General features: G+C 49.6%; 1 long non-coding RNA gene across 1 annotated transcript; it reads right to left on the bottom strand.

Moving 5' to 3' along the window:
- Positions 1-2385: 2385 nt before the first annotated feature.
- Positions 2386-2559, bottom strand: LOC147683378 (uncharacterized). The gene is made up of 2 exons (XR_015301041.1): positions 2513-2559; positions 2386-2482 (listed from the first exon to the last, which is right to left on the bottom strand). It is a non-coding gene; the product is annotated as an uncharacterized LOC147683378 (long non-coding RNA).
- Between the last annotated feature and the right edge of the window lie 7203 nt (positions 2560-9762).

Below are 9762 nucleotides of genomic sequence, written 5' to 3'. Positions count from 1 at the left end.
ACCAAAGTGCAGCTCCGCACTCTGGCCCGGTACTGCCACTCCTTGGCAAGTACGGGCCGTGATACGAGCTAAGGCAGAGGCTCGCGCTGCAAGAATGGGAGAGGCCGAGAGTGTCTTTCTCCCAGCCCACACCCCGCCCCAGGTGGCTTCACACGTTACCTGGGGGGTGCGACCTCGCTCTCCTCTCCTCTTCCCACGACTTGGGCCTCCGATGCAACTTTGTGGATTCCGGGCAGTGGGACTTGGACCCTCCCCCGACGGGATTGGTTTGAGGTCCCGCTCTGGCACCGGCAAGCTCGGGCCGGCGGCACAGCTCCTCTGGGGATGCCGGTCCGGGCTGCTGGTGATAAAGAAGATCTCAGGGTGCAACAGGGCACACGCACACAGCGTCACTGAGACTCACTTGAACTTCGGGTGTGCACGATCACAGGGCAATCCTCACGAAGGTCTCAGGCTGCACGAAGCACATTAAATCAAGTATTACCCGACTACTCAGTCTGCACCTCTCAAAAATCTCCTCTTCTGTCTGTTCTAGCAGGGTGTCCCTCACTCTAAATATCCCCTCCTGTCTCCTCCTCCTTCTCTACCTCACTGCCAAATTCCTTATCCTCCTTGCCAAAACATTCAGGGAGCCCGATGCATTTTTGTGCGCCTTTTTATAGTTTGCACCTGGTTACCACCTGATCTGATTCAATAGTGATTGCAGTTCCTAAATGGCCATTTTGCCACTATTCACAATTAGGAAATGAGTTGTATATGCGCTTTGCGATTTGCAATTAGGAAATCGGTATTTGTGATTTCCTATTTTGAGATTTCCAAAATGAGATTTCTACAAGGTAGAAATCGCATTTTACACCACTGTGAATGCATTTCGCACATAGGAAAATGGCATTTTGCATTTCCTAACAGCCCGAAATAACAACTCGGATTGTTAGGAAATGCAAAATCCAGTCATACACATGGGCCTATATCTTTTATGGGGGTCATACAAGGGTATGTGATGGTCCCCCTTTTGTTTATTATATATATATTGATGGCTTAGAGTCTTGTCTGAATAAAGCAGGGAAAGATATGCCTAAAATGAAGTTTATCACCCTACCGGTTTTACTGTAGGTAGACAATACAGTCCTAAATCCAAGAAACGCAAATGGATTACAACTTTTTTTAGATGTGTTTTACAGTTTTATAGGGGGGGGCAAGATCTTAAAACTAATCTTAGCAATTCTTAGATATCTGCATGGTTAGGACTTTCAATTATCTAGGCATTCCTCTGGATCACAATTTGAATTGGTATAGCCTTTATACTAACAGTGTGAACCCATGCCAAAGAGCAGTGATGTCGGTTTTCACCTTTGCGCGCCAGTTAGGGCTCAAGCCGGTGTGTGAAATGATCAATAATTATAAAAGTAAGTGTATTGCTGTATCGTCATATGCAGCTTGTGTCTGGGGGTGCAAGGGTGCTGGTCCACTACAGAGGGTCGGGAATACATTTTTATGAAGAAATCTGCCAGCATCCCAATCTTCCTCCATTATTTATGTCTCACTCTGAGGTGGGCGTGTCTCCCTTTGAAGATAAGATCAAGCTGGAGCCCCTGTTACTTTGGATTAGAATCTGGGGACATACGAATGCACACCTTTCAAAGGATGTGTTGGAAGATTGCCTCTCCTAGGATAATGCTCAGGTGATCCCTTGGATCAATTATATCAAAGGGAGTTTCATGGACCTAGGTTTCCCAGAGCTGTTTTTTAATCTAAGGAATATAAAGAAAAATTTAATGTCTCAGGTGAAAGAGGTATTTAGGGAAAGGCAGGGTACTCTTTCCCAGATCAATTATTATTTTTTTTTTAATTTTTGGAGAACCTTTATTATTAGCGCAAGCAAGTACAGGCAGAGGCCTACAACCACCTGGCCGGCCACTAAGGAAGTCATGATAATAGCAAAGCAATAATAGGATAATATAGCAGCACACAGCCAGTTGTTCCTGCAAAGGCAGGGCAGAACGTATGAGCAAGCATGTATGCAGGCAGCCAGGAGTAATGAAGGTTCATTTTCAAATCTTTAAGTCACAGGATCACTACCAAGCAATCGTTCCAGGTCCTGCAGGTAGTCCGCACAAAGGAAGAGGTCAACAAGCAACACAAATGCAGTAGGGATGAAGGGCTACGCGTACAAATCAGGATGAACCCCAGCACAATCACGTGTCATAACATACCAACGCCCCATCCCCCAAAACCGAAAGCACTGCGGAGACCTTGGGGAACGGTAATACTGAAAAGAAAAAGAAAAGAGGTCCATAGAACCAAGGAGGAAACAAAGAGCTAGAAAGAAAATCCCCCCCCAACCCCCACCCCGCCCACTCCCCCCCCCCCCCCCACCCCCCCCCCCCCCCCCCCCCCACCCCCCCACCCCCCCCCCCCCCCCCCCCCCCCCCCCCCCCCCCCCCCCCCCCCCCACCCCCCCCCCCCCCCCCCCCCCCCCCCCCTCCCCCCCCACTGCCCCCCCCCACCCCACCCCCCCCCCCCCCCCCCCCCCCCCCCCCCCCCCCCCCCCCCCCCCCCCCCTGCCCCCCCCCCCCCCCAGGCCCCCCCCCCCACGGCCTACCCCCCCCAGCAGTGTGCCTGTCGCCCTAAAAGAGAGACCCGAAATGTAGTAAGGTAGAAAGAAAGAAAGAAAGCGGAGGAGGAGAAAAATCAATATGTCAGCACCCAGTCACCACCACCCGAGCCAGGACAACCAATCAACAAAAAAGCGAGAACAGTGGCAGTCAAGACAGTGCGCGCCCCACTTAGTCACCAGGTAACCAACGCCATTATTCGAGGAAGCAGTCTCAGCCCTGTCCCATGCGATCGAGTGCACCAACAAAGTACATCCAACCAGCCGCCATGGTGATCGACGCGGGGCGACAAAGAAAGCCGGTGGCTGTCCTCCAACGCCAGCCATAAACAACAGTGTATAGTCAAGGGTACCGTGAGAGAGTTCCATAAGCAGCACAAGCTCCAGTCCCCGGCGAAAGCCAGCAGTTCCGTAGTCATCGTAGGGAGCCTGGCCCTCCAACGCACCATGTCCACCGAAAGAGCATACACATTGCTCAAGTGTTAGGGTGTGGCACAATGTCATGACGCACGGAAAGTCCTGTAGATCGTGTCCAGCCACGGGAATAATGGCTTCCAGTTTGCTTCCCAGGTCGGGAGCACTGCAGTCCATGGCAACGCGAAGGGCACCAAGGGCAATCATAACATCCCGGACCCCTGGCGACTTTCCATGAGCCCAATCCACGGCACTCGTCCCTACCAAAGGCTCTCAGCAGGCTCCGCCATGTTAGTTAGAGTGTCACTGTCCACGCATCCGATCGGGCATCCTCTCGCCCCCCATCGGAGCACAATTGAGTCACGACTGCAAAAGTGGCGAACTCCATGTGTTGCATAAATTGCCGCAGAGGCAGCCTCAGCAGTGACAGGATCTCTATCGCACTCCAAAGCCCTCAGATCTAAAACACATATCCCGAGGTGCACAAAATGGCGCTCACACTTACGTCGGGAGAAGTGTAAGGAGCAGCCGAGCAGTGCACGGGAGAAAAACCCAAATAAAGTGTAATCCAATGGTTCCTTAATGTGCCACCGGCACTCGACCCGCTTAGTGGACCGGAGATTGTGGCAACAGTCAAACAGTGCGGGCGAATCACTCCGGTCAGGTCGGCTCCTCCCCGCCCACAGGCAGCCGTGTTGTTGTATCAGGGGCTGGCTGTCCTCGCACGCAAAGCCTGGGTCCATGGCTATGGAGGGGCCTGATAGATAGCGGAAGCATTTCTCCGGATCTACCGCTGATGAAATTCTCGGGAGCACGTCACCGAAAGCTGCCACACTTCCTCTTCATAGGAATGCGGCTCAGGGTCAGGATAGGTTTCAGGATTAGTGCACAAAGCAGCGGAGACGGCGGAGCTGAGAGCCTAAGCGGCCATCACGGACTCCGGCTTGACCCAGATCAATTTTGATCAACTCTGTTGTATTGTAAACTACAACCTAATTAAATATTGTTGGGCTGCAAATTTTGTCTACCATCATTTTTTAACATGAATTTAAAGGTTTTATCTTATAAGGTTTCGTTTTAATACATTACATGTATTAGTGGCATTTTCTAGGGTTGCTGACTGGAGTACAATTTTGCAAAGTTACCCCTCTGACAATGCTTCAAGCAAAGCACCTGCATTTTATCTCTTTTGTCATCTGTATTCCCATCCTTGGAAGAGTTTTCTTCCTCTAATTCTACGTTTATCTAAGATCAGATCCCATAGAGAGGTATTACCTTCTTGCAAAAACTGTGTAATCTAGATCTTTGTTTTGCAGTTCATATTTTGTTCATTGTGCCCTAAGAATCAGAAATAATTATGAGACGCTGTGATAGCTTTTTGTTCATCAAATTGTGAATGCCTTTAATATGCGGCTTCTGACTACTATTTAAAACTTAGAGGCGGGGAGGAGCCACGCCAGCGACCAAGATGGCCGCTTAGGGACTCGCTCCGCCGACCTAACTCTCCTGACACGACATCCTGACCAATATCCTTAGGCCCCAACCACACTCCCTGGTGGGGGAACTGCAGCGACGCCCGTGGTTGTTGATTTGGGCTGCCCCAATGGTCTTGCGGCTGCGAAACGTCTTGAACATTGAGGCCCACCTCATCGGGGAAGCGGGGCCTCGAGTGGCGGGCGCGACCACCTACCAGTGCAACAACATCGGTCGCCGAGGGCCGGGTGGGGTCGGCTCGATCTGAAAACGGAGCCGCGATTGCCCAGCGATATGTACAGAGCCAGACAACATAGGAGCATTAACTGGGCAATAGCAGAGGGTCACGGACGCAGTGCTGCCCAATGGATCTGCCAGACTGTTTGAGAGTAGGAGCCCTGGTTGATCTGAAAACAAGTCGCGATTGCCCCGAGGTATGTGGTGGGCTCCACCACATGGGATTATCGACTGGGCAATAGCAGAGGGGCACAGACGCAGAGCTGCCCACTGGATCTGCCCGATTGTTTGAGAGTGGGAGCCCCGGTGGATCTTGGCCGCCCCGAGAAACTGCTGGTGGGTGCTGTAGTCGGGCTGCGCGTCTCGGGCCAGCGTGTGGATCGGGGTTTTCCCCCCCTCCCGCCCCCCCCGGGGCACAGAGAGTGCTCGTTCCCTATCTGCCATAGTCTGAGGGCGACGCCTTGGGAACGGGCGTTGGCTGTCGCGGTGACCCTGCCCGGGGGGTCTGGATAGGGGCGCGGCCCCAGGGAGCAGTAATAGTGGCGTCCACCAGAGGAGATATATAGTGAGGAAGACTGCGCCGACGGAAATATTGGCGGTCCTGGCCTTGGGGGGGCCCTGCTGGCGTCTTGAGTTTGACCAGAGGCGGACATACGTCACAAGTGGTGGCCCGAGATCCACCCGGCGCGAGATTCGCTGGTGGACTGGCAGTTACAAACAGAGGGTGCTGTGAGGTGTTGATGGACATACCTTCGGAAGTGGTAGAGTGCCACCCTGGGAGTCTTGGGAGATACCAGCCGAAGAGTGGGGGTGGTTCCAGTTGGAGTACTGGCCAACACATCTACTTTGTGACACGGAAGACCTTGCCAAGGTGTTGGATATACCGCACTGGAGCTCCACAAAGTTTTGTCTGATGGGGTGGCTCTGAAAACGGCGTTGGACCCCTGGGTAATGCAATACCTCCCCGGGCATGGTACAGTTTGAGAGGAGCCACCTGAATTGGGCGACCGGATTGGGCCTGGCAGAAGCGAGCGCTGCGAAATTGGGAGCGGCCCGCTGCTGGATATTGGGGTCAGGCGGAGACACTGCGACCCTGACAACAGGAGTGGTGAAGATATGCTTTTTATTGGGAGGCGAGATGGCGGCGAAAACCGACTTGTAAAATCCCTGCCCAAGTCCACTAGGGGGGCCAGAAATGTTCAATTCAACAAATTGGATCGCTACACTCTGCCTAAGGGGTCTCCGATGGATTTGAAAAGGGTCCCGTGGGGGGGGGGGGCTGAGGACACTCCTGCCAGGGACGAGCCGACGCTGACGGATCTCATGGCGGCCATCACTGGAGTGCAGACATCCTTGGGCCAGAAGATGGAGGCCTTGGACAATAAACTTGATACCGGTACAATTGAGGTGGGGCTGATAAGAGCAGATCTCACAAAGGCGAGTGAGAAAGTCAAGTCGCTAGAAGTCAAGACACCTAGCATCATAGATGATGTTAACTTGTTGCAGCAAGAGGTGCGTGATCTTAAGGCCTCAAGGATTCTTACTGATCGGAATCTTGATGATTATGAAGGACGGGCGCGACACAACAACGTTCGTATAATGGGGGTGCCAGAGAAGTCAAAGCGTCCAACACCGGATCTATTCGTTGAAAATCTTGTTCTCAATCACCTCAAACCTAAAGGTCTTAGCAATTTCTTCTCGGTTGAACGTGCCCACAGAGTCCCAGGAGGTAGACATCGACCGGGGGCAAACCCTCGTCCTATGAATGCTAGAGTTCTAAATTTTCGAGACAGAGATGTGATCCTTCAGGCAGCCCGGGCCGCAGCTCCATTGAGATTCGAAAATGCGACTCTCTCATTCTTCCCGGTCTTTACCCAAACGGTACAAAGGCAACAACAGGGCTTCTTGGCGGTGAAGAAGAAACTAAGAGACAAGGGTATAAAGTACGCCATGATGTTTCCAGCCCGTCTCCGGGTGGAGTTCAACGGGAAGGCCTGGTTTTTTGACAATCCTAAGGTGGCAGCGGACTGGGAGGATAAAATTTCGCTCTATGCTGATGATATCCTCTTATATCTCACTAACCCCAGAGCATCCCTGAGTAATTTCTTGGATGTCCTGATGATATTTAGTAAATACACCAGGTTTGCAATAAATTGGACAAATTCGGTATTGTTTGTTATATCGGGTGATCCGCCTGTGGTCCCGCAGGCGTGCCCTATAAAGATCGAACTGGTGGGATTTAAATACCTTGGCATTTACATAACACTGGATCCTAAGGCGAGATATGCTAATAATTTAGAGCCCCCCTTGAGCCGGCTCAGAAGAGATGTGGAACGTTGGAGGGCCCTGCCCCTGTCGTTGCTTGGAAGGGTGGTGTTGTTCAAGATGATGGCCTTACCTCGGTTCCTATACGTACTCCAAAATACCATGGGCCCAGTGCCTGTTACCTATTTCAGGGAAATTGAGACACTCCAAAGGCAGCTACTTTGGGACGGTAGGGCCCGAATAGCCTTTGGCAAGCTGACTCTTCCTTGGTATGATGGGGCATTGGTCTCCCAGATGTGAACAAATATTATTGGGCCGCTCATCTTGCAGCAGTGAATCATGTTATTTACGGCCCCCAGGGGGACCCTGGCTTTGCCATGGACCGTGGGCAGGCTCTAGGCGGAAATATTGTTAGAGCATTGTATGCCAGACCGGGAAGATTCACGCTGTCGGGTCCGACGGCACATGCGGTACACGTCTGGCATGCAGCTACCAAATGTTTGAGATGGGAAGGGAAGCTGACGATGGCAACCCCTCTGTTTAACTCCGAGAAGCTTGGGAGCCTGTGGAGGACTAAAGGGTTTGACAAGTGGGACCTCATTGGAATTAGTCAGATCAAGAACGTATGAGGGAAGGGCTGTGTGCAGACTTTCGAGTCTCTCAAAAACAATACAGCCTACATAATAATGAACACTTCCGATATCGACAGATTAGGCATGCCCTTCTCGCTCACATACTTCTAGGCACAGAACTTTCGGAGGCCTCCCCCCTTGAGGACCGAGTACTTGACGGTCACCTCCCAGAAAAAAACATTTCCCTGATCTATAAGAGGCCAATTAATAATATGGAAGATCCACTTGGGAGCATTAGAACAGCGTGGGGAGCGGATGGATTGGAGTTGGATGATGAAGATTGGGTGGAGGCGGTCTCCTACCCCAAGGTAATTACAGTTCAGATGAGGCTTAGATTGGTGCAACTTAAAATTCTGCATAGATCATATGTCACAGGGCCTAGACTGGTAAACATGGGGAGAGCGACGAGCGGAGACTGTAGGAGGGTGTGTGGTGAATTGGGCACTTTCATGCATATCCTATGGCACTGTGATGAGATACAAAACTATTGGATGAAAATATACAATGTGATTAAGGACGTGCTGGGGGAGGAGATGCGACCGGAAGCCCGCAGATGTATATTGAATGTAAGGGAACCCACGTATTTGAATGGATATCAGAAACAGTGGGTGACGCTGGCGTGTATGGTGGCGAAGCGCAACATTGCTCAATTATGGGGAGCCAACCAATCACCCCAGCCTACCGAGTGGTCCCAGGATTTAGACTGGTGTATGTTTAGAGAGAGGGCGATGTATGTGGCTAGGGTTGTCCGGAGAAGTGGGAGATGATTTGGGGGGCTTGTAATACTTACAGTGGCGATTTGTGTACACCCCCGACGAGACAGCTAGAAGTTGAAACGCTGGAATCCCCGTTTTCCCGAAAACCTTGTATACTGTATTTACGATTTTGTACGAATGACAGTTCTAACCTTGCAATGTTGTCATAATTTGCTCCCCTGATGCTCTTATATTGTTTTGTTTGCTTTTATTTAATAAAAAGATATTTTAAAAAAAACTTAGGGGCATATTAGCAATAAACTCGTTAAAAGTATCCCCGTTTTAGTGGCAGGAAACTGCAGCTAAAACGGGGATAATGGGCTTGCTAATATGTCTTATAGAATTCCAATAGAAACCCAGGTTAGATGTCCTGCACATCTAACCTGGGCTTCTATTGGAATTCTACAATGCATAGTAGCAAGCCCATTATCCTCGTTTTAGCGGCAGTTTCCTGCCGCTAAAACAGCGATTATTTTAACGAGGTTCTTGCTAAAATGCCCCTCTGTTTTTAATTGTTTTTATACGTGTTGTTTTATATGTGTGAATTGTTATTATCGTGTGCTTTTATTGCTTTTTGATAAGCTGAATAAAGATTATTTGACTTAATGACAGACCATTGAATGTTTACCATCCTAACAACCTCAGGCCATTTCTAAACGCTACCCTAACTCTAGCTACATCAGTAAATAGCAAGCCTTTATTCGAGTTTCTCAAGAGCGATCACACAGCACACCTGTGTTTTTGCTATGGAATAGCAAGCCAGGTATTCTCTATCACAGTCAGTTTGGGGATGGAAAATAAAAAGTGACAGGCTGAAGGCCATTTCTGCTTCCTGTCCCAGAGGTCAACTCTGTCAGTGGCTTTTTGGTGCTGCACACTGGTGTGATATTCCTAGAAAACAGTCCCTTTCTCACTACTGTTAGCTATCTGAGTTTTATAGTATCATCATTAAAAAAAAGCTGAATTCGAATAAATATAGATAATCATAAAAGCATAGTTAATAAAATAATTTAAATACAACCACAGTTTGAAAAATAATTTAAAACAGTTTCTATCTAAACAAGGTTAAAAAAGAAGTGATTTCTGAAAACGTATAGCAGACTTTAAAAATCATCCAACAGATTTACAGACACTGGAACTAGATAACATTCTTAAAAAATAAAGTGATAGTTTACATTTATAAAAGTCAATGGAGCATATTATCAAGGGATTTATCTCTGCTTTTTTGGCTTTAAAAGCCAAGAAAGCGGAGATAAAATGATCTCCCTATCAGCAACAGGGTGCTAACACGCAAATTCGCATGTTAGCACCCTTTTTCTCTACGCTTCCCCTTGCACCTCTAATGAGATGCAAAGGGGGCGTTTCAGAGAAA

This window comes from Lissotriton vulgaris, chromosome 11, assembly GCF_964263255.1.
Source record: "Lissotriton vulgaris chromosome 11, aLisVul1.2, whole genome shotgun sequence".
NCBI lineage: Eukaryota > Metazoa > Chordata > Amphibia > Caudata > Salamandridae > Lissotriton > Lissotriton vulgaris.
The sequence above is the reverse complement of the archived record's forward strand: the minus strand, read 5'-3'. Positions and strand labels throughout refer to the sequence as shown.